Source organism: Manihot esculenta, chromosome 10 (genome assembly GCF_001659605.2).
Source record: "Manihot esculenta cultivar AM560-2 chromosome 10, M.esculenta_v8, whole genome shotgun sequence".
NCBI lineage: Eukaryota > Viridiplantae > Streptophyta > Magnoliopsida > Malpighiales > Euphorbiaceae > Manihot > Manihot esculenta.
Window position 1 is genome coordinate 17,066,342 of NC_035170.2, and position 25,762 is coordinate 17,092,103.

The 25,762-nt window shown below is 41.0% G+C and overlaps 1 long non-coding RNA gene across 9 annotated transcripts in view; it reads left to right on the plus strand.

Annotated features, from left to right (window-relative positions):
* The first annotated feature begins 889 nt into the window (after positions 1-889).
* LOC110607310 overlaps positions 890-25,762 on the plus strand; it is a 30,043-nt gene continuing 5,170 nt past the window's right edge. Inside the window, exons 1-7 of one of the 9 annotated variants that reach the window (XR_006352373.1) lie at positions 890-1,040; positions 1,125-1,267; positions 6,105-6,240; positions 7,328-7,673; positions 8,174-8,912; positions 9,154-9,998; positions 10,202-10,305. This is a non-coding gene — a long non-coding RNA (uncharacterized LOC110607310). Of the gene's footprint in view, positions 1,041-1,124; positions 1,268-6,104; positions 6,241-7,327; positions 7,674-8,173; positions 9,999-10,201; positions 10,306-25,762 lie in introns of those variants that run through there. The other 8 variants (XR_006352375.1, XR_002486707.2, XR_006352374.1 and 5 more) reach the window with 8 other exon arrangements.

Sequence of the window (25,762 nt, forward strand, 5' to 3'; positions counted from 1 at the left end):
TCCGTAATTGCTTGAATTATTTAAATACAAGTAACTCTTGGTGTAAAAATTATGGAAATTGCATGATCTAGCCATATCACCATACATTTGGATAGCTAGAATTAGGTCTCTCTATTTCTTAATGCAATTGACAGTTGTTAGATGCCAAAGGTCCAAGGACGTTCCTTGGCAACTTATTGATTAGTCATTAATTAGAGAATGTTCCCTAATTGATTTATGCCTAAGGAGGGATATGGTGGTGAGAAGCGTCTTCCATCTCCATAACTAATTTATTGAATCAAATAAATGAATTTTTGTGTCAATGATCAATCCCAACAACTGAAGTGGATCAAATTCTTCAATTAGAATTTTTCTCATATTTGAATCTTCTTTACTTTTATTATTTGCTTTACTTTATTACTTTCAGTAGTAGTTTAATTCATCAATCTCAAAACCCCCCTTTTATTTTACTTTCAGTTTATTTGCTTGGTCTTGATAAGGAAAATAGATAAGTATCAATTCCCTATGGATTTCATCCTTTTACCACTATCTGCAGTTATAAAATTGTTGATAACCAAAAAGGTTATTTTTGACGGGTTTCGACAACTGCACAATCAAATATCATGATAAACCAAGAAGATCCTTTCACTTAGAACCCTGCAGAATCTATGCCTTCTTCTTTTTCTTCAATCTCCCCTTGCTTTGACTCGTCTTAGGGGAAAAATCCTGCTCATATAATGGAATGGTGTAATGATGCTTAATGATTCGGTTTAGTATGACCTTACTATTCAGTTAGGGGCTTCTTTGAACTAAAAAATTTATTAGGGGCATATATGACTATTTTAAAATTTATCGGGGGCTTAAAAGGGCATTTTGCCTCTATTTTATCTTCTCTTTTATTTCACACCATACCGTCGATTTCAAATCTCCAACAATTTCAAGCTAAGATTTCCTTTTCGTCAACAAAAAACACCTTCGGTTACTTCAAGATATAGTTATCAATTTGTATCTTCTTCATTTTCCGTTCTTTTCTTTTGTGGGTTTATTTCCTATAGATTCAGGTACCGTCAATTTTGAAGTTATTGCATGCTTTTAAATTTTTGTTCTTGATTGGAATTTAGCTGAATGAAAATTTCTCTTGCTAGGGTAACTAGATTTCAAGAAGAGAAAAAAGATTTTGCATCTCAAGTTTCAACCATTGCTTCCTTGTCGAGGACTCTCAGTCTCAGCCCTATTCAGATTGAAGAATGGAGAGAAATTCTTGCCAGCTGAAATTTTAGATGTAAAGGTATGTTAACCATAGGCTTTCACTCTAAAATATTAACTATCTATGCACTTTGATGAACCTAACAGTAGCCATGAAGGAACGATATTTTTCTTATTTATTTCCTATATTTGGAAGCATATTTTATTAGATTCATATTTTTTTGGCTTTCTAATGGCGTCTTCCTTTGTGAAACACTTTAAGATTAGGAATGCAAATCATGAATTGATAGCCATGAATATACTTTACTATTGAACCAATAAACTTGGATTCCAAAACTTTTAATAGATTTCCAAGCTTTGCAAAGCGAAATGAAGAGAATACTAATAAATCGCTTGTCTTTTGCTTAAATTTTTAATTTCACCAATTCACATCTGCAAACTTATTGTAAATGAAGATGTGGGTGGTTTTAGATATGGGTTTTATAAGATATATTAATTTGATTATTTTCATGCTTATTTTTTGATGCCTTAAAAAAATTAGTAGTAGCATTAACAATAGTATGAGAGTGAGACCTTCAGAAAGCAGCTGAATAATGATAGATTAATATCATTATCAAGAACAATCCATTCTTTTAAGAAATTTACTGAATAATTAGTTTCATCAAACCCATCAAGTTCATCCAAATTGAAATATAGTTTTCACAAGTCTTGACTGGAGAAATAAAACACTCATGATTCACCAGGCTAACAAATCTCCACAAGCCATTCTAAGGATATCCCTATGTTTTTCTTTGTAGGAGTTAGTTTTATCATGTCACATCTTGTCCATAAAATAAAAACCATTTTTTTTTACTCATTTGTGCTATTAGATTTCTCATATTCTTGACATCATTCACAATTCCTTAAAACAATTTAGTCTAATTCCATTACTTTTATCTTTCTCTAGTTTTCTATGTACGGTAAAATATTGTTTGCAGAATGCAGTGGGCTAGTACGGTTATTTATATATATATATATATATATACATATGAAATAAATTCAGTGGTTGTGAAATTTTGTGTTTCCTGAAATTGATTGTATTTATTAAAAATGGGCTTCTACCTACTCTGAGGAGTTCTAGTGCTTTGTTACAGTGAACTGGTGGGAGACCAGCACCATCACATGTATTGCAGATTTTATAGTTTTATCAAAGATTTGAATTTGAATAATTATTTTTTATGGGCTCTTTCTCTTTGGTTAATTCTTTGATCATAACTTGGCTTATTTTGGTTCTTGAGTCTATTGGATACCCTTCTATTTAGACTTTCTTAAAATTTTTGCGGTTGGTACTCTTTGAATAACTACGAGATTATAAAATTTGAAATTTAATTAGGTAACTCAGTTTATAACCAGCACCACACCACTATTATAATATTTCCCCTATTCCTTATCATTAGCTAATATGGGTACATGTTAATTCACATAGTTGAAGTGGCATGTATTACTATGGCATGTGGGTTACATATTCTTCTAAATTTCTAAGAATTGCACATTATTTGCTTTTCTTTTTTCCCTTAGGAATGCAGATACACTTTGACCTTGTAATTTTATCATTCTTTATGTTTTAATATTTTCTTTAATCATGGAGATTTTAGTGATATTAAGACATTAATAAACTTATTTCTTGTTGAAGTTTTGCATGCCATAGTGTGCTCCTCTCCTTTACTCAACTTTGACTTTTAAACTTTGTTAAATGTTCTTATATTATGGATTCTTCAATGTTCTATAAATTGTCTGCAAATGGATTATGATTCTTTTTTCCAAGTTTTGATATTATTATAAATACTATAAAATTTCCAATTTAATTGTTTGGAAATAAAAATTCATATCTTTTTAATTGTATCTTAAATTAGTGACTATTAGAAGATCTTTATATTGGTCACCAAATTTTTATTGATTTTTTTCTTGTTCTGTTTTTTTTTTATTTGAGCTTGAAATCAATAATAACAATTAAATCCTTTTTTATTTTTAATTATGCTAACATTTATCTAATATGTTTTTTTTTTAAAGTTCCTAGAGCTATGCTACCCAACAATTTGAGAGCTTTCAAAAGGATTGAGTTTATAATATTAATTAGATTATATTACTGTGTATATTATTTGAGCAATTAATTAATATATTATACTATAACGGACGGTTAGCCCAGCAATAATGCAATGAACAGTAGTCAGCAATTGATTTTTTCAATTATGCTTTTGCCCTCCTAAATGCCCTCCTTCTGTATTCTTCCTTAGTTTTGACGTCTCTCCACGTCCTCCCTCACTTGAAGCTAATAAATAAACGATGTCGTTTGAAATCCCTCTTTTCCTTATCAAAACGGTACTGCTCTTTCTCCTTCTTGGCTCTATCTGCTTTGGTACCATTCGGCAAAAAATGGCATCATCTCTTTTCTTTCTTCCTATTTACCTATTATTGTGAGAGCTTAGTAAAAGGTAATGGTGAGAAAAAAAAATTGTGGGGAGTTGTTAAACACAGTGGTTACATAGATGGAGCGTTTTCAAATCTATACAATGTCAATATATAATAAATCATTCTTAAGTCTATATAATATCAATATATAACAAATCATTTGTAGTTAAAGAACTTTTAATTCCTAAACATTAAAAGCTTGAACTCAATGACAACCCCTTGATACAAAGACATTAAAATGGTGTAAACAGGTGATCTTAAGTCATGATTTCAACAGTTCAGTGTTCATTAGCAGTTAAAAGAGCTCTTCTTTTCAAGCATTAGAAGCTTCAATTCATTAAATGAAGCTCGAATAAAAAAGTTACAGGTATATGAGTTCTTAATGGCAGTTTCTGGATACAAATATATTAAACTGCTATTAAAAAATTATCACAAGCCATGATCTTATAAACTGTGCATGATCTTCCATTTATGAACAGGTTCCTTTGGATATTTTGAGAATTTAATGCAACCTGCTCCTTCACACCTTTAACGAGGTGTAATCATCTCCTTTTGCTTGCCTTTGTTTAGCTTCTATGCAGCATAACAATGTTCACTCTTTTTTTTCCTAAGGAAATTACTCCATCAGCCGAAATAGTCACTTCATTGTTAGTATTTCCATCTTTTTTACCCTTTTATTAGACAAAATGATTAGAACAACAGTGAAGATGAATAGCCTCTTCCCTTCCCTCATCACGGTTGTGTGAAGATGAATAGCCTCTTCCCTTCCCTAATCACGGTTGTGATCTTATTCATATATTCACTTCAGTTTTCCCATTTTCATTCAATCCGCTCTTCTCAGAGGTCCTCTCCTTTGTTTTTTTTTTTTTTTTTTTTTCACTCAACTTCTCTTTTACTTCATTGTAGCCCTTTTTAATGCATTCTTCATTTTCTTTTTGCGATTGGTTCTCCTTTATCTTTCATAGAGATTCAAAGGCTTTGCATTAACTAGTATCATATTTATTCAATGGCTTATCAATTTATATTCTTTTACTTATTTTGTTTTGTGGCTGTATTCCTTTTTGTTGACTTTACTTTTTTATTTCGTACTTTATTTTTCAACTCCTTTCTGTTCATTACTGTTCTGAGGTAGTTATCCTCATTCTTTTTCTTTCTCCTACTTTTGTTAGTCTATGTGAGGATATGCAGTGTTTTGGCTTGACATGAGAAATATTATTGTTTGACTCATTAGAAACTGCTAAATGAAGAAAAATAAAAGTAAAAAGAGCCTCTCAAATTATATTTGAAAAGTATCTTTTATATATATATATATATATAATCCTCAACAGTGAAAAGCATATTGAGAGACATAATGGATATCTGCTGTGTTAAAGAAACTCAGACTGTTAGATTTGAATTCCTTGAAAAAATACAAAAGGAATGGGGTTGATTCACAAGTAAATGCAGTATCAGAAAATTTTTTTTGGGAAACATAGTGGATATATGTTGTTTTAAAGAAGCTAGGAATTAAAATGTATGTGCTGTTGAGGAAAGAAATTAGGATTTGTATTTAACTTACATCGATTTACATCATTGATGCCCTTTTTACATGATGTTTGTCTAAAAAAACACATTTGCATAAGGTGTTTTGTTGGAAAATGATCTTTAGCAGTGGCCTATTTGTGATATAGAAATGTCTTTAGATAAAGGTGTTTGTTGATTTTCCACACACAGGTTTTCATTTACTCATTTTCTCTTCCTTTTAGACAATGATCATTAACATTTCACTTGAAAACATGTTGTCTGAGGTCCTTTCTTAGTTGGGTTTGCTTCTGAGGTCCTTTCTTAGTTGGGTTTGCCACCCCCTTCCTACCGGTTAGAGACTACAGGCGAAGGGTATTTTTATGTTAAGTGCATTTTTTTGCATCATGATTCACAAGGGAATAAAGCTATGTTTGACAGAATTGGGATGAGTGTTGTGAGTATAGAAGAGACTAAATATGTAGTTACTATGTCAGTTTTGGATGCTTTAAAGGCTATGTATGAACTTGAAATATAGGATTATAACTATAAAGAATTGATTGTGGTGAAAGAAAGCTACACATAGGCTCTTATTGATCTTCAAGCCAAATACATTGACAATCAGGATCAATTACAGGCTTTGCAAGCATCGTATGCTTCTTTGGCTTGTAAATTTAAGAAGGTGAAGAAAAATATCCAAAGCTAACCAAAACTTTAAAGATTATTAAGTCATTTGTTAATAATTTGGTGAATGACAATCTGTTTTGAATGAGATATTCTACTATGGCCCTTTTTGGTGTTTTGCCCCCGCCTTTAGACCTTAGAACTTATTCCCCTATTTTCTTTTTTGTTTCCTGTCCTAGGTTTTTATGAGTTGCAAAAACTCACAATTTTTTCCTCATTTAATTCCTTGATTTTACTTTAATTTTGATATAAATATTTAATTTTAATTTGAATTTGATTTTGGACAGGTTTGTGAGCAGAAATTGAGAAAAGGAAGAAAAAATGCTGAATTAAAGGATTTTTTATACTGGGAGGCAACAACCTTGACCAAACCTGTAACTCGAGGTGATGGGGAGATAAGATAGATTTTGTCACCTAAGCAAGGTAAGATCAATTTCAAGTGGAGTCAAATTGAATCAAACTCAATCAGATGAGGATAAAGATCATATTAAGATGGAGATAAGATGAGAATAGAGATCAGATAATGATAATATATTTTATTTTAAATTTTATCTTTTTGTGCCTATATAAAGGCTCATAGCATTCAACCTGGAGAATCATATTCTACCTCTCACTCTCATATTTATTTTTAATTGAATGTTAAATTAATTTGAGATTTATTCAAGTTGTTAAGTTATGCACTACAACTCTCTTCATCTTATTTTTATTTTCTATTAATTTCTGAATTCGAGAAACATCACCTCCATTATTATTTCTTGAGAATTTAAGGGGTCTATTGAATCTCTTGGGAAGATAATATATTGCTAATTAATCTAATTAAATTCGTAATTGTTTAATTGGGTTAATAATAAGTAGCAATTAATATATTAATTTATATTAAGAAATTAGTAGATTTAATTTAAATAAAACGCATATTTTTATTGATCAAGTTTGGGTTCTTCTCTCTTAATGTAGTTGACTAATTAAATCTACATGTGTATTGGGGTTGTTAGTTAACTATGAATTAATTTAAGCGCGAAGCGGATTAATTTATTCATAAGAAAGAATTGGTGGGATTCGCGTGTTTGATCACTATAACCAAACAATAGATAATAATATGAAATATTTTTTTTTCTAACCAATGATTAACTGCAAAATACCTCAATTTGATTATGTTCAACCGAAAGTTTTTTTTATTTGTTTCTTCAATTTCAATTGTATTATTTATTAATTTTCTTTTAAGTTTATTTTTTTGGCTTGCCCAAGGCAAAATCACTTTCATCAAAAAACTCTCTTCTTCTCACTTTTTGTATTAAACTACTTTTATATTTTAAATTGGTCATCTAAATTAAATAGAATTAAGCTCTCTGTGGGATCGATATTTACTTACCCTATCTACAAGTTCTTATAAATTAAAAAAAGGAAAGTAAAATTTAAATTGACGGATTCGGCATCCGTTAAATTTTGGCGCCGTTGCTGGGGACCTCTAACAATTTATTTTTGTTTTTATGATCATATTTGAGAATAGCAGAATTCAGTTTGATCCAGAATCGAGAAGATTGCAAAAAGGTTGAGGAAAGCAACCAAGTTGCAAAAACAGGCCAATTCGGGAGCTTTTCAACCATCTGCTTGATCTCCTTTGCGCACCGAAAAGACCTCATCTTCAACACCAACTGAGCCTCCAATTGACACAAATCAAAGAGACAATATGTCACATACCCAATACTAAATGCACCCTTGGAATTACGAACATGTATGATTCATATGTTACCAAAATTCCAAGACTTGGAGAATGAAGACCCTCATCATCATCTAAAGGAGTTTTATGTGGTTTGTTTAAGTATGAGACCACAATGTATAACTGACGAACAAATAAGGTTGGTAGCTTTCCCTTTCACTTTAATTGAATCTGCTAAGGATTGACTCTACTATTTGCCCCCAGGTTCAATCACCACTTGGGTGCAAATTAGAGACTTATTCTTAGAAAGATTTTTCCCAGTGACCAAAGCATCATCCATAAGAAAGGAAATAAGTGGAATTAAACAAAGAAAAAATGAAAATTTACATGAATATTGGGAACGATATAAGAAATTAATTGCAAGTTGTCCAAAACATGGAATCACTCCAAAATAGCTTAACCTTCATTTCTACGAAGGACTTTTGCCATTAGAACGAAGGATGATTGATGTTGCTAGTGGAGGTGCCATTTCAGAAATGGAACCTGAAGAAGGCAAAACCTTAATCTCAAAAATGGCTGCCAATTCTAGACAACATGGCCAAGAAGAGGACATTCCAAGGAATGCTAATGAAGTAAGTATTGCATCTTTAGATTCTAAAATTGCACAACTAACAGCTGCAATTCAACAATTGGCTGCAGGGAATAATGTACGAACTTGTGGCATTTGCAAACAAGCCAACCATCCCACAGATATGTGTCATACTCTTCAGGAAGGAGAGCAATAGGTAAATGCCATTGGAGGGTTCAATGGACAACAATTCAATGGACAACAAAGGAAGAATGACCCATTTTCAAGCACTTACAATCCAGGGTGGAGAGATCATCCAAACCTTAGCTATGGGAACAGACAAAACTTCCAGCCAAGAGCAAACTATCAAGCTGCAAATTCAGGTATGTCTCTAGAAGACCTTGTTCAATCCCTTGCTAATAGCACTCTTGCTTTTCAACAGGAAACAAAATCGAGCATACAGAATTTGGAAAATCAAATGAGCCAACTTGCTACGTCAGTGAGCAAACTAGAATTTCAAGAGAAACTACCCTCCCAAACCATACCAAATCCAAAACAGAACGTAAGCGCAATTATGCTGCGAAGTGGGAAGGAGTTAGAATCTGCCAGCCCGAAGAGGCTTGCCCAAGGCAGTACAGCAGGCCAAAAAACAGAAGCAGACCAAAAAACAGAAGCAGAAATAGAGATTCTAGAAGAGAATCAACCTCAAAAATCTAAGGAAGAACAATCCCCAATGCAGGTAATACGTCCACCTTTTCCTGAAAGATTTGCTCAATCAAAAAGAGAAAAGGAAGAGAAAGAGATCTTGGAGATTTTTCGCAAAGTCCAGATAAACATACCCCTTCTTGAAACCATAAAGCAAATACCCAGGTACGCGAAATTTTTAAAAGACCTTTGCACTAATAAAAAAAATTTGTATGAGCACAAAAAGATTAAAGTAGAGGAGAATGTGTCATCTGTACTCCAAAAAAAATTGCACAAAAATGTAAAGACAAAGACATGTTTGCGATATCATGTAAAGTTGGAAATCTTGAAATCAAGAAAGCAATGTGTGATTTAGGAGCTTCCATAAATGTTATGCCTCTGTCAGTTTATTTGTCTTTGGATGCAGATCCTTTGAAACAAACAGGAGTCACACTCCAACTCGCTGATAGATCAATAGTTTATCCTAAAGGCGTGTTGGAAGATGTTTTGGTCCAAGTGGGAAAATTAATTTTTCCGGCTGACTTCTTTGTCTTGGATATGGAAGATGACAGTTCATCCAACTCTACAGATTTATTATTAGGAAGACTATTTCTCAGCACAGCTAGAACGAAGATCGACGTGCACGAAGACACACTTTCAATGGAGTTGATGGACAAGAGGTAAAGTTTAATGTTTATGATGCAATGAAGCATTTTGATGATAATTTTTCTCTTTGCAGCATAGATGTAGTTGTTCCTCTCACTCAAGAAGCCTTTGAACTAAGCAAGAAAAACAAGTTGGAGGTAGTTTTAATCGAAAACTTGACAATGGACTGCCTTGACAATAGCACATCGCAATTCAGTGAAGAAATCATAGAAATAATCCACTCATTGGACACTTTGAACCATAAGACACTAGAACTTGAGTTAAAAATACTTTCAGCTCATTTGAAATATGCATTTTTGGGAAGTAATAACACACTTCCAATCATAATCTCCTCCAAGTTGAATCATTTAAAAGCAATGAAGTTAATTTGGGTGTTGAATGAATATGAAGAGGGAAGTGAATGAAACATAACATGCCACTGTCCAGCCTAGGACAATAAACAAGGGCGCTACTTGGGAGGCAACCCAAGGTTACATGCTTGCGCAAGCCTGTAGAGTCACAAGTAAGTTTTCCTTTTAATTTTTAGTTTTAAATTAATTTATTTATTATTTTTGGAGCAGATTGGATTTTCTAGGCAATTCGGGACTTTAGGGAACCTTTTTGGAGGTAAGTTATTATTTTTAAAATTACTCCCAAAAGAAGGTAAGTTCTGTTCTACTTCATCTTATTTTCTACTTAAAAAAATAAAATAAAATAAAAAATAATAAAAAAATAATAAAAAATAAATAAAAGAAAAAACTAATTCTCTCTCTCCTGTCATCTTCATCTTCTATCTTTTTCTTTTTCTTCTTTTCTTTTCTTTCCTGCAGATGGCCTGCGCCGCCTCTTCCCATGCCGTTTCCTCCGCCGTCGGCGCTTCGACCCGTAGCCGCAGCTCGTCGCACCGCCAGTAGACCACGATCCCATAGAACGTTGTAACGACCCCAAAATGGACCGTCACCGGCGCTAGGATTCAGGTCGGCTTAAGGCCGCCAGAACCCGTAGCAAGCCTGCTATACTCTATGTGTACCTGTAATACTCATACATGATCATACATTTTCTGTGAAAATAAAAACTCTTTTCTGAACCAAGGCTTAACCTGTGCATGCACTATCTCTGTACTCTGTACTCTGTTCTTTGTACCCCTGACTAGAGCTTGCTCTAGATGGGTAACTCATACCTGTTAAGCCTGGTTTTTCACATACAGAAACATATATACATATACAGATCATGTTTACCACAAACATCACTAAGTCAAGCACATTTCTAACTTTATACACATCTCTGTCATATTACATGTCCACTCTATGCTATTACAACTCCTCTTCCTGTACTCTGCTGGACTGTCCCTGTACACTGTACACTGAACCTGCAAAACTGTGGTTAAGGGAGTGGGATGAGCTCTATAGCCCAGTGAGTAGAACAGTAAAAGAGTCATTAACACATGCTCTGATGGAATGCATCATATCACAGACAATCCACATCAAAGGTAAACCTGTCACCACATAGTCCCAGTAACTCTGTGCCAGGGCGTAGAATCGAGCACCTGGTCTTCCTGTCATATATGTATATGTGTATATAACACCTCTGTACTTACCATTTCCAGGGCGTAGTCAAAGGCTCCTGGACTTTACTATATACCTGCCAGGGCATAGGCAAAGGCTCCTGGACTTCTCTATACCTGCCAGGGCGTAGTCAAAGGCTCCTGGACTTCCTGTCTGTGACTATTGGATCATTCAGCATTTACCCACATCAACAATGTACTATGCAATACAACATATTCGTGGCTACTAATGCAATCAACCTATTGCAGAATCATGATGCATGAGATATGCTAAAACATTCCATTGGTCAATTAAAAGAATTAAGTTTAGTTCCACTCACCTCTGGCTATCTGGACTGACTGACTCTGCAGGCTCTGTAAACTCTGGAGCAGTACTCACTGCTGCTCTCTCTGGTTCCTCTGGTCTGTATAGGTACAGATAAACGCAAATGAGGGACCAAGCTAGCTTATGAACAACTCTATTTAACTCCCCACAAAGCCCTTCACACTCACTCTAAAACTCATGCAAAGAATGCAAAAGAAAAGCTGGACAGAACACTTTCGGCGGCAGGTTCGGCGGCCGAAAGTCCTCTCTAGAGACGAAACTCAAGCACCTTCGGCGGCCGAACTTCCACTTTCGGCTGCCGAACCCTTTCGGGGGCAAGTTTCGGAGGCCAAAAGGCACTCTAGAGACGAAAGTCTCTAACCTTCGGCGGCACCTTCGGCGGCCGAACTTCCCTCCAGAGCCGAAAGTCCAAAAGCTCGGGGGCAAGCTGGGGCAGCCGAAGCCACCTCCTCACACCTACTCAGGGGTTCGGCGGCCGAATGTACCTTCGGCTGCCGAACCTGAGTTCATCAGCAGGGCAGAAACTTGCCCTGCCTTTCGCCAAATGCACCAAACTCCTCTCCAACTTCACACCTCACTTCCTCAACTTGCATACACCTAAGTATATGCTCCAAGGGGTCAAAAACTACCTGAAACCCCAATAACACAAATCACTTACCATAAAAACAAGCTGTACATACAAAATCATCAAAAACTCACAAAAACCTATTCATGCAACTCTCTCCATAAACCCCATAAAACATTCAGAAAACATAAAAACAAGCTCAGGATCTTCACTTACCTCGTGAAAACAAGTAGATGAATGATCCTAACGTGGAGGTTTGGAGCAACTTGCCTTCAAACTCTCCAAACTTCACAACTTTGAGTTTTTAGCTTTAAAACCTTCAAATACCATAAAAACTAATCAAAGCTTTGCATGATTTCATGAAAACATGAAAGAATACTCACAAAGGACAGAGTTTCACCTCAGCAAGTGAAAGAAACGGTGTTCTGACCGCTTCAACCGACTGAGGGCCATTTATAGGTGGCTGGCCAGACCACCTTCGGCGGCCACACGTGAAACCGAAAGCCATGCATGTTCGGCGGCCGAACCTCAACTTCGGCGGCCGAACCTGGCTTTTCTGCCTTGGTTCATTTCACTCAAAAACTCATTTCTTTATGCTTAAAACTTTATGAACATCTCAAAACAGTTTAGAAAAACATAACGCTAACCCTTCTAGAGCCTTCCGACATCCCGGACTCCACCGGAAGGTAGCATTCCGATGCCGGACTCCAGCCGGGTATTACATTCTCCCCCCTTAAGAACATTCGTCCTCGAATGTTCCTCAAACAAACAATTAACACATAAAAAGGAGGAAACTAACCTCAAAACAGATATGGATATTGCTGGAGCATAGACTCCCGCGTCTCCCAGGTACATTCTTCGAGATTATGGTGGTTCCACAGAACTTTCACCATCGGAATCTCCTTGTTTCTGAGCTGTCTGATCTGTGTGTCCAGAATCCGCACTGGCTGCTCTATATAGGTGAGATCTGTAAGAATCTCCACCTCAGGCTCACTCAGAACCTGACTCGGATCTGACACAAACTGCCGTAGCATAGAAACATGAAATACCGGGTGAATTCTCTCCATAGAAGCAGGTAAATCTAGCTTATACGACACATTTCCGATCCTCTGCAAAATCTCAAAGGGTCCAATGTATCGTGGGGCTAACTTACCCTTCTTTCCAAAACGAACCACTCCTTTCATTGGCGACACTTTTAGCAATACCCAATTACCCTCCTGGAACGCTAACTGCTTTCTGCGAACGTCTGCATAACTTTTCTGTCTGCTCTGCGCTGTTCTGATTCTCTCTCTGATCATGGGCACCACTTTACTGGTAATCTCTACGAGCTCTGGTCCTGCAAGAGCCTTCTCTCCTATCTCTTCCCAGCAAACAGGGGATCTGCACTTCCTCCCATACAACGCTTCATAAGGAGCCATCCCGATGCTAGCATGATGGCTGTTATTGTAGGCAAACTCCACCAGAGGTAGATGCTGCCTCCAAGAACCGCCAAAGTCTAACACACACAGTCGAAGCATATCCTCTATGGTCTGGATGGTCCTCTCTGATTGTCCATCAGTCTGTGGGTGGAAAGCAGTACTAAAATCTAACCTCGTGCCCATCGCACTCTGCAGACTTCGCCAAAATCTGGAAGTAAACTGAGGTCCTCTATCTGAAACTATCGACACTGGAACTCCATGTAACCGTACTATCTCATCCAGATAGACCTGTGCCAATTTATCCACAGAATAGTTACTCCGAACTGGAAGAAAATGAGCAGATTTCGTGAGTCTGTCCACAATCACCCATATAGAGTCTACTCTGTTGGACGCTGCTGGTAAACCCACTACAAAATCCATGGCTATGTTCTCCCATTTCCACTCTGGAATCGGTAATGGGTTAAGCATTCCGGCTGGTTTCTGATGCTCTAGTTTCACCCTCTGGCAAACCTCACAGGCTGTCACAAATTGCGCCACTTCTTTCTTCATGGCTGGCCACCAATAAACCCTTTTCAGATCCTGATACATCTTAGTGGCTCCTGGGTGAACACTATACCTCGCATTATGAGCTTCCCTCATAATGTCTTCCTTCACACTGTTTCTATCTGGTACACAAAGTCGACTCCCATAACGGAGGCTCCCTTTGCTATCAAATCTGAATTCTGCACTGTTGCCTGACTGAACAGTCCTGACAATTTTCATCAACTCAGGGTCCTCATGCTGTCTCTGAGCTATCTGCTCCAGAAACACAGGTGTCACTCTCATCTGTGCTATCAACGCACCTGTACCAGACAACTCTAGCTGTAATCCCTTGTCTAAGAGCTTGTAAAGCTCCATCACGACTGGTCTCCGCTCTGCTGCTATATGGGATAAACTGCCTAGTGACTTCCGGCTTAGGGCGTCTGCCACAACATTTGCCTTACCCGGATGATACTGGATCTTACAATCATAATCACTGAGCAATTTGACCCATCTTCTCTACTGCAAATTCAGTTCTCTCTGACTCAAGATGTACTGTAAACTCTTGTGATCGGTGAAGATCTCGCATTTAATCCCGTAGAGGTAATGCCGCCACATCTTAAGTGCAAAGATAACTGCTGCCATCTCTAGGTCATGGGTAGGGTAATTCAACTCGTGCTTCTTCAACTGTCTAGAAGCATAAGCTATCACCCTATCATTCTGCATCAATACACAACCCAATCCCACTCGAGATGCATCACAGAACACTGTGAAATCCTCATTACTCACATGCAAAGCTAACACTGGTGCTGTGGTCAATCTCCTCTTGAGCTCCTCAAAGCTCGCTTCTGTAACGCCCCGGAAATCCGGACCGCTACCGGCGCTAGGATTCAGGTCGGCTTAAGGCCGCCGGAACCCGTAGCAAGCCTACATACATCCTGTTTACCTGTTTAATCCCATACATGATCAACAAACATACATAAGAATTAAAAACTTTTTTTTTTTTTTTTTTTCTTCATACACCAAACTCAACCTGTGCATGCACTGTATTCATCATATACATAAACATTAATCCCTCTGTGGGATCTCATCAAAGCCTCAAGGGCTATACATCATATGGTGAGTTGGTTTACATCAATATCAAAACACAAGATCATGTACATACCAAGGGATTAACATATACTATGGTCAAGCACATATCTATCCTCAATAACATAATCACATAAACTTTACATTACATTCTTATCATTTTTTTCATGTCCACATACTCTAGCTATTACATACATGTGACTTTTCCCTTCTTTTCTTCTCTATCACTCCCGTACCTGCAAACCTGGGGGTTAGGGGAGAGGGGTGAGCTAAAAGCCCAGTGAGCAGGAACTAAAAACATTATATTAAAGTTCATGCTTTCATGAAATGCATCATATCACAAACAATTCACATCAAGGGTGAACCTGTCACCAATTAGTCCCAACATAGTCTCGTGCCAGGCCGTAGCATGGGGTCCTGGTCTTCCTGTCATAACACATATTAAGTCTCGTGCCAGGCCGTAGCATGGGGTCCTGGTCTTCCTGTCATATCATATATAAAGCCTCGTGCCAGGCCGTAGCATGGGGTCCTGGTCTTCCTGTCATATCATATATAAAGCCTCGTGCCAGGCCGTAGCATGGGGTCCTGGTCTTCCTGTCATAACATACATAAAGTCTCGTGGACTAATTGGATCATACAGCATTCACCCACAACCACAAAATAAAATGCAATGCGACATATTCGTGAACTAATGCAATCAGCCTATTACATGTCATCATGATGCATGAAACATGCTCAAAACATTTAATTGCTTGATTTTAAAACATTAAGCTTGTTTCCACTCACCTCTGGCTAGCTCTGACCAGACACTGAAGCAGCTCACTCACTGCTGGGGTCCTCGGTTCCTCGGGTCCGAGCCTACACAGGTGGACTCCAATGAGGGACCAAACATATATAAACACAACTCTAATATATCCCCCAAAAACCCCCCCTAAAACATCATGAAAACATCACAGAAAATATGCATGAAATGGCTAAACAGGGCACCTTCGGCGGCACCTTCGGCGGCCGAAAGTCCTGGACAGAGACGAAACTCAGCTAGGTTCGGCGGCACCTTTGGCGGCCGAAAGTGCCAGACAGAGACGAAAGTCTCTTTTCGGGGGCACCTTCGGCAGCCGAAAGCTGCCTTCACAAGAGGGGTTCGGCGGCCGAAACTCCCTTCGGCTGCCGAACCTGGTTTCTGCCAAACGGCAGAAACTTGGTTCAAGTGAACCTCCTGGCTCCCAAAACCATAGATCATGCATATTTCTCAACTAAAACACACATACAGGTTCCTAGGGGTCTCAAACATGTATATACCCCATCTACAACACTTCATTCACACACAAACAAGCTACATTGCTCAAAAATCACAACTTAAACCCATAAACCTACACATGAACTAAACATGCCTTTAATCCCCAAAGATCTTCATAAAACTTGTGTCAAGCATAAAAAGAGTTCAAGATCGACCCTTACCTCTTGAAGATCGAGAGTAGAGGCGATCTAACTTGGAGTTGGAAGAGATTTAGCTCCTTGGGTCTCCAAGCTTAAAACTTGCTCAAAACTCGATTCAAAAGCTTAAAAACTTCAAAGCAAGATGAAAACTTGTTAAAACCATGAAAGATCTAGAGGAAACACTCAAGATCGAGGGAGGAACGGTGGAGACTCACCTTGGCCGAAAATGGGAGAGAAAAAGCTCGCCCGTGCGGACCAAGGGGACCCTTTTATAGTGGCTGGCCAGGCCACGTTCGGGGGCCGAATGTGCCTCCGCATCCATGCAATGTTCGGCGGCCGAACATAAGGTTCGGCGGCCGAACCTGCACTTCCCTCACTTAGACTTTCGGGGGCCTAACGTGCCTCCCAAAGTCCATGCATGTTCGGCGGCTGAAAGTAAGTTTCGGCGGCCGAACCTGGGTTTTTCCTTAAAGAATTTTCATGCAAAAAAACTTATTTAAAATCATACTTAAAACATTAAAATACATGCTTTTACCCTTCTAGAGGTTTCCGACACCCAAATTCCACCGGACGGTAGGAATTCCGATACCGGAGTCTAGCCAGGTATTACATTCTCCCCCCCTTAAGAACATTCGTCCCCGAATGTTCCTCAACTAGTACATGCATAGCGAAACAAACATAACATACACACATATAGCACATGGAACACATCTCAACTAACCTTAGAAGAGGTGGGGGTACTGCTGGAGCATGGACTCCCGGGTCTCCCAAGTGCATTCTTCCAAATTGTGGTGGTTCCAAAGGACTTTCACCATCAGGATTTCCTTGTTCCTCAACTTTCTGATCTGAGTGTCAAGAATCCGTACTGGCTGTTCAACATAAGTGAGATCCTCTTGGATCTCCACATCAGGCTCGCTAAGAACCTTGCCCGGATCTGACACGAACTTCCTCAACATGGAAACATGGAAAACCGGATGGATTCTCTCCATAGAAGCAGGCAAGTCCAGCTTGTACGATACATTCCCAATCCTTTGCAGGACTTCAAAGGGTCCAATGTACCGCGGAGCTAGCTTACCCTTCTTACCAAATCGAACCACCCCTTTCATCGGAGACACCTTGAGCAATACTAGATCCCCCTCCTGAAACTCTACCTGTTTCCTGCGGATGTCTGCATAACTTTTCTGCCTGCTGGTGGCAGTCTTTATCCTTTCTCTGATAATGGGCACCACCCTGCTGGTGATCTCAACAAGCTCAGGCCCTGCTAAGGACCTCTCTCCAACCTCTTCCCAGCAAACGGGTGACCTGCACTTCCTCCCATACAAAGCTTCATATGGAGCCATCCCTATGCTAGCATGATAGCTGTTATTGTAGGCAAACTCCACCAAAGGTAGATGTTGCTTCCAAGAACCGCCAAAATCTAGCACACACATTCTGAGCATATCTTCTATGGTCTGGATGGTCCTCTCTGACTGTCCGTCTGTCTGGGGGTGGAAGGCAGTACTGAAATCTAACCTAGTACCCATAGCACTCTGCAGACTCCGCCAAAACCTGGAGGTAAACTGGGGCCCTCTATCTGACACTATATGCCCCAAGAATGATATGCTCCTCAACCAGAACTCACACTTGGAGAACTTGGCGTACAAGCCATGTTCCCTCAAGGTCTGCAGAACTATCCTCAGATGATGGGCATGCTCCTCTGCATTCCTGGAATACACTAGGATATCATCTATGAAGACAATAACGAAGTGATCCAGGTATGGTCTGAATATTCTGTTCATGAGGTCCATGAATGCTGCAGGGGCGTTGGTTAACCCAAACGGCATTACAAGGAACTCATAGTGCCCATATCTGGTCCTGAAGGCCGTCTTTGGCACGTCCTCCTCTCTGATTCTCAACTGATGGTACCCGGATCTCAGATCTATTTTGGAGAAACAACCCGCTCCTGCTAGCTGGTCGAATAGATCGTTGATCCTTGGCAATGGGTACTTATTCTTGATGGTGACTTTGTTCAACTGCCTGTAGTCGATACAAAGCCTGAGGGATCCATCCTTTTTCTTCACAAAGAGTACTGGAGCACCCCAAGGTGAGGTACTCGGTCGGATGAAACCCTTGTCCACCAGTTCTTGCAACTGTTCCTTCAACTCTTTCATCTCAGCTGGTGCCATCCTGTAGGGAGGGATAGAGATAGGCCTAGTTCCAGGCATCAGCTCTATTTCAAACTCTATCTCCCTTGCAGGTGGTAGTCCTGGAAGCTCGTCTGGGAAAACATCTAAGAACTCACTCACCACAGGCACTGAGGCGGGCTCTCTAACCTGACTGTCTAGCTCTCTCACATGAGCTAGATACCCCTGACATCCCCTCCTAAGCAACCTACGAGCCTGAAGAGCTGATATCAGACCTCTAGGTGTACCCCTCTTGTCTCCTCTGAAGACGACCTCTGACCCATCCTGATCTCTGAATCTGACTACCTTGTCTCTACAGTCCAAGGTAGCACCGTGGGTAGATAGCCAATCCATCCCTAGAATGACGTCAAAGTCTGTCAAATCTAGAACCACAAGGTCGGCGGACAAGCATCTTCCCTCTATAAAAACTGGACTACACTGGCAGACTGACTCTGCAACTGACGGGTCACACTTGGGTCCACTGACCCATAGGGGACACTCTAACCCAGAGACCATCAATCCTAACCTCTGAACGGCTCTCGGTGCAATAAAAGAGTGAGATGCACCCGGGTCCATTAATGCATACACATCAGAACACCCAATGATGAGATTACCTGACACCACGGTGTTGGATGTGTTAGCCTCCTGCTGCGTCATGGTGAAGATCCTGGCTGGAGCTGATGGACCTTCACCTCTGAATCCTGCTGAGGAAGAAGCTGACCCTCTCCCTCTGCCTCTGCCACTGGCCTGTGTAGCAGCTGGAGCTACTGGCTGTGCCACACTTCCTGAAGCTGTCTGCTGTGTCTGTGCCGTAGGAACTGCTTTAGGACATTGCCATGACATATGCCCCTCTTGCCCACATCTGTAGCAGGTCGTTGTCCCATACCGGCATAAACCCCTGTGTGGCCTACCACACTTCGCACAAGCTGCATTATCTGCCCCAGAACTAGAACTACTGCCAAATCCCAGACTAGACTTGACCTTGTTCCAGAACTTATTCTTCTTACCCTTGGGCTTACCCCATCTCTTACTGCCTGAAGCTGCTGCACTCAAGGTAGAGGGATCTAACCTTCCCCCACCCGGAGTTTTAGAACCAGAAGCTTGTGCCACTGTCTGTTTGACTGTCCCCTGAACGATGGCACTAGCCTCCATTCTCCTAGCCATGTCTACTATGGCGTGAAAACTCTCTCTATCTGCTGACTGTACCAAGGAGGAATACCTGGGATGGAGCTTCATGATATACCTCCTCGACTTCTTCTGGTCTGTGCTAAGGTCTTGCCCAGCAAAAGGCAGCAACTCCATAAACCTGTCAGTATACTCGTCTACACTCATGTCATCGGTTTGCCTCAACTGCTCGAATTCTATCATCTTCAATTCCCTTGAACTATCAGGGAAAGCCCATCCTGCAAATTCATTAGCGAACTCCTCCCACGATAGGCTATCCACCCTCGGCTTCACATAGTTTTTGAACCACTCACGGGCCTTTTTGCATTTCAAGGTGAAACCAGCCATCTGAATGGCTCTACTATCATCAGCTCCGATCTCCTCTGTGATCATCTTGACCTTCTCCAAATATACAAACGGGTCATCACCTGACTCAAACTGGGGAGCACCCAACTTCATGTAATCTGTCATTTTAGCCTTACTTCCCCCAGATGAGCTAGGCTGAGGTATCTGGGTATCTGGGCATGTAGGTGCCGGTGGTGGTGGAGGTACAGCATCCCCCGGAGTGGGGTTTGCTGGATTTGGATAGTATGGTGGAGGTGGGTACACTGGGTACTGTGGATATGGTGGGTAGTATGGTGGGTATGGCATCTGTGTGGGGTAGGAGTTAAAACTAGGGTAATCCGATGTACCTCCCATCGAATACACGGGATTTTGGGTGTAGGGCGGATAGTGAGGTGGCTGAACAAATCCCGAGGCCTGAGTGCCTCCTTGGGATTCCCCCATACCCTCTTCTGACATACTGACGCCCAAACTGCCATCCCTCCTTTGATCAACATCCATCTGATCCCCCATATCTTCTGACATACCTCCCTGCACTGTTCCTCTGACTGATCTGCTTCTTCCCAGATCTAAAGACCTTCTAGGGTCTCTCACTGCTCGGTCCCTGTTGGACCTACTTGACATTGCCCTAGGCAATGTTGAAGGACGGGCATCAGTGCCCTCGTCCTGAGGTGGTATTCCAGTCAATCGTGCAGATCGACGGGTTCCTCTCATCCTGTTTTCTGAGAAACAGTAAACATCACATAAACATCAGCATTAAATGGTTCATGTCGGCAAACATGAACCTATCAGCTACATTACACACATAGCATATCATCATGGCATATCATACAATCATAGCAAGACAGGACTCTACATCCTATCCTAGTGGACATGATTTTTGCCTATTGTGCTTGACCTTCTATAACTTCTATGAGCCCGACACTCTAGGTCCGACCATATGAACCTAGGGCTCTGATACCACTCTGTAACGCCCCGGAAATCCGGACCGCTACCGGCGCTAGGATTCAGGTCGGCTTAAGGCCGCCGGAACCCGTAGCAAGCCTACATACATCCTGTTTACCTGTTTAATCCCATACATGATCAACAAACATACATAAGAATTAAAAACTTTTTTTTTTTTTTTTTTTTTTCTTCATACACCAAACTCAACCTGTGCATGCACTGTATTCATCATATACATAAACATTAATCCCTCTGTGGGATCTCATCAAAGCCTCAAGGGCTATACATCATATGGTGAGTTGGTTTACATCAATATCAAAACACAAGATCATGTACATACCAAGGGATTAACATATACTATGGTCAAGCACATATCTATCCTCAATAACATAATCACATAAACTTTACATTACATTCTTATCATTTTTTTCATGTCCACATACTCTAGCTATTACATACATGTGACTTTTCCCTTCTTTTCTTCTCTATCACTCCCGTACCTGCAAACCTGGGGGTTAGGGGAGAGGGGTGAGCTAAAAGCCCAGTGAGCAGGAACTAAAAACATTATATTAAAGTTCATGCTTTCATGAAATGCATCATATCACAAACAATTCACATCAAGGGTGAACCTGTCACCAATTAGTCCCAACATAGTCTCGTGCCAGGCCGTAGCATGGGGTCCTGGTCTTCCTGTCATAACACATATTAAGTCTCGTGCCAGGCCGTAGCATGGGGTCCTGGTCTTCCTGTCATATCATATATAAAGCCTCGTGCCAGGCCGTAGCATGGGGTCCTGGTCTTCCTGTCATATCATATATAAAGCCTCGTGCCAGGCCGTAGCATGGGGTCCTGGTCTTCCTGTCATAACATACATAAAGTCTCGTGGACTAATTGGATCATACAGCATTCACCCACAACCACAAAATAAAATGCAATGCGACATATTCGTGAACTAATGCAATCAGCCTATTACATGTCATCATGATGCATGAAACATGCTCAAAACATTTAATTGCTTGATTTTAAAACATTAAGCTTGTTTCCACTCACCTCTGGCTAGCTCTGACCAGACACTGAAGCAGCTCACTCACTGCTGGGGTCCTCGGTTCCTCGGGTCCGAGCCTACACAGGTGGACTCCAATGAGGGACCAAACATATATAAACACAACTCTAATATATCCCCCAAAAACCCCCCTAAAACATCATGAAAACATCACAGAAAATATGCATGAAATGGCTAAACAGGGCACCTTCGGCGGCACCTTCGGCGGCCGAAAGTCCTGGACAGAGACGAAACTCAGCTAGGTTCGGCGGCACCTTCGGCGGCCGAAAGTGCCAGACAGAGACGAAAGTCTCTTTTCGGGGGCACCTTCGGCAGCCGAAAGCTGCCTTCACAAGAGGGGTTCGGCGGCCGAAACTCCCTTCGGCTGCCGAACCTGGTTTCTGCCAAACGGCAGAAACTTGGTTCAAGTGAACCTCCTGGCTCCCAAAACCATAGATCATGCATATTTCTCAACTAAAACACACATACAGGTTCCTAGGGGTCTCAAACATGTATATACCCCATCTACAACACTTCATTCACACACAAACAAGCTACATTGCTCAAAAATCACAACTTAAACCCATAAACCTACACATGAACTAAACATGCCTTTAATCCCCAAAGATCTTCATAAAACTTGTGTCAAGCATAAAAAGAGTTCAAGATCGACCCTTACCTCTTGAAGATCGAGAGTAGAGGCGATCTAACTTGGAGTTGGAAGAGATTTAGCTCCTTGGGTCTCCAAGCTCAAAACTTGCTCAAAACTCGATTCAAAAGCTTAAAAGCTTCAAAGCAAGATGAAAACTTGTTAAAACCATGAAAGATCTAGAGGAAACACTCAAGATCGAGGGAGGAACGGTGGAGACTCACCTTGGCCGAAAATGGGAGAGAAAAAGCTCGCCCGTGCGGACCAAGGGGACCCTTTTATAGTGGCTGGCCAGGCCACGTTCGGGGGCCGAATGTGCCTCCGCATCCATGCAATGTTCGGCGGCCGAACATAAGGTTCGGCGGCCGAACCTGCACTTCCCTCACTTAGACTTTCGGGGGCCTAACGTGCCTCCCAAAGTCCATGCATGTTCGGCGGCCGAAAGTAAGTTTCGGCGGCCGAACCTGGGTTTTTCCTTAAAGAATTTTCATGCAAAAAAACTTATTTAAAATCATACTTAAAACATTAAAATACATGCTTTTACCCTTCTAGAGGTTTCCGACACCCAAATTCCACCGGACGGTAGGAATTCCGATACCGGAGTCTAGCCGGGTATTACAGCTTCACACTGGTCTGACCAGATAAACTTCTGGTTCTTCTGAGTCAGTTTGGTCATAGGAGCCGCTATCTTTGAGAAGTCCTGAACGAACCTCCTGTAGTAACCTGCCAGTCCCAAAAAGCTTTTAATCTCAGTCACTGTAGTGGGTCTGGACCAGTTAGCTACAACCTCTATCTTCTTGGGATCTACTTCAATACCCTCTGCTGATACCACATGTCCCAAGAAGGAAATGCTCCTCAACCAAAACTCACACTTCGAGAACTTGGCATACAACCCATGCTCTCTCAGTGTCTGCAAAACAATCCTCAGATGCTGGGCATGCTCCTCTGCATCTCTGGAATACACTAAAATATCATCGATGAAAACAATGACAAAGTGATCCAGAAACTCACTGAAAACTCTATTCATGAGATCCATGAATGCTGCAGGGGCGTTAGTCAACCCGAACGGCATCACTAAGAACTCATAATGCCCATATCTGGTCCTGAACGCTGTCTTTGGCACATTTGCCTCTCTAACTCTCAACTGATGATACCCGGATCTCAAATCTATTTTAGAGAAACAACCTGCTCCAGCTAGCTGGTCGAATAGATCATCAATCCGAGGTAGAGGATATCGATTCTTGGTAGTGACTTTGTTCAACTGTCTGTAGTCAATACAAAGTCTGAGGGATCCATCCTTCTTTCTGACAAAGAGCACTGGAGCACCCCAAGGTGAGGTACTAGGGCGGATGAAACCCTTATCTACCAAGTCCTGCAACTGCTCTTTTAACTCTTTTAACTCTGCTGGTGCCATCCTGTAGGGAGGAATAGAGATAGGTCTGGTATCAGGCAGCAATTCTATTTCAAACCCTATCTCCCTATCAGGTGGAAGTCTTGGTAAATCGTCTGGGAACACATCGGGAAACTCTCGGACTACTAGTACTGTGGCTGGTTCCCTCACCTGACTGTCTAGCTCTCTCACATGAGCTAGAAACCCCTGACAACCCCTCCTAAGCAAACGACGAGCCTGAAGGGCTGAAATCATACCTCTGGGTGTACCTCTCCTGTCTCCTCTGTAGACACACTCTGACCCATCCTGGTCTCTAAGACTCACTATCTTCTCTCTACAGTCCAAAGTAGCACTATATGCAGATAGCCAATCCATCCCTAGAATGACATCAAAATCTGTCAAGTCTAGAACCACAAGGTCAGCTGGAAGGCATCTACCCTCTATGAACACTAGACTGAAACAACAGACTGACGCTGCCACTGATGGGTCACACTTGGGTCCACTGACCCAGAGAGGATACTCTAACTCAGAACTGATCAAACCCAACCTCTTTATGGCTCTCGAAGCAATAAAGGAATGAGAAGCACCGGGGTCCATCAAAGCATACACATCTGAATACCCAATGATGAGATTACCTGACACCACTGTGTTCGACGTGTTAGCCTCCTCCTGTGTCACAGTGAAAATCCGTGCTGGGGCTACCGGATTTCCACCTCGGGAACCTGCTGCTGAAGTAGAGGCTGCCCCTCTCCCTCTACCTCTGCCACTACTCTGAGGCATGACTGGAGCTGCTGGCCGAACAACTGGCTGTACCACACTGCCTGAACTCATCTGCTGGGATGGTGCAAAAGTCATCTGCGGACAATCCCGAGCAATATGCCCTTCCTGTCCACATCGAAAGCAAGCTGTAGATCCCAACCGACAAATTCCTCCATGTGGTTTTCCACATCGTCTGCATACTGGAGCTGTGCCAGAGCTTGAGCCACTACCTATTCCCAGACCTGACTTCACTTTACTCCAGAACTTACTCTTTGTTCCTTTTGCTCTATCCCATCTCTTGCCGCCTGAACTGGGGGCCTTAGAACCCGACGCCTGTGCCTTTGATTGTTTCTGAATATTGGCACTAGCATCCATTTTTCTGGCTGCGTCCACTATGGTGTGGAAACTCTCCTTTTCTGCTGGAAGAATCAAGGAAGAATACCTGGGATGCAATCTCATAGTATATCTCCTTGCCTTCTTCTGATCAGTATCATAGGCTTGACCCACATACTAAAGCAAATCCAGGAACTTATCTGTGAATTCATCAACACTCATCTCATCTGTCTGTCTCAACTGTTCGAACTCTATGACTTTCATCTCCCTCGAACTGTCAGGAAAAGCCCACCCTGCAAACTCATTGGCGAACTCTCCCCACGACATATTGTTCATCCTGGGTTCCACATAGTTCTTGAACCATTCTCTAGCCTTCTTACATTTCAGTGTAAACCCTGCCATCTCAATGGCTCTACTATCATCAGCTCCCAATTCACTGGTTATCATCCTAACTGATCTGAGGTATTCAAATGGATCATCTCCTGTGTTATACTTAGGAGCATCCAATTTCAAGTACTCCATCATTTGCACTTTACCTCCAGATGAGCTAGGTTGATGTCTGGCAACCACAAGGGCTACTGGTTCTGGTGGTGGTGGTATTGGGTCATTTAGCTCTGGGTGTGATGCACTTGGATGGGTAGGGGACGGTGGGTACATAGGATATGGTGGGTAATAAGGAGGATAAGGC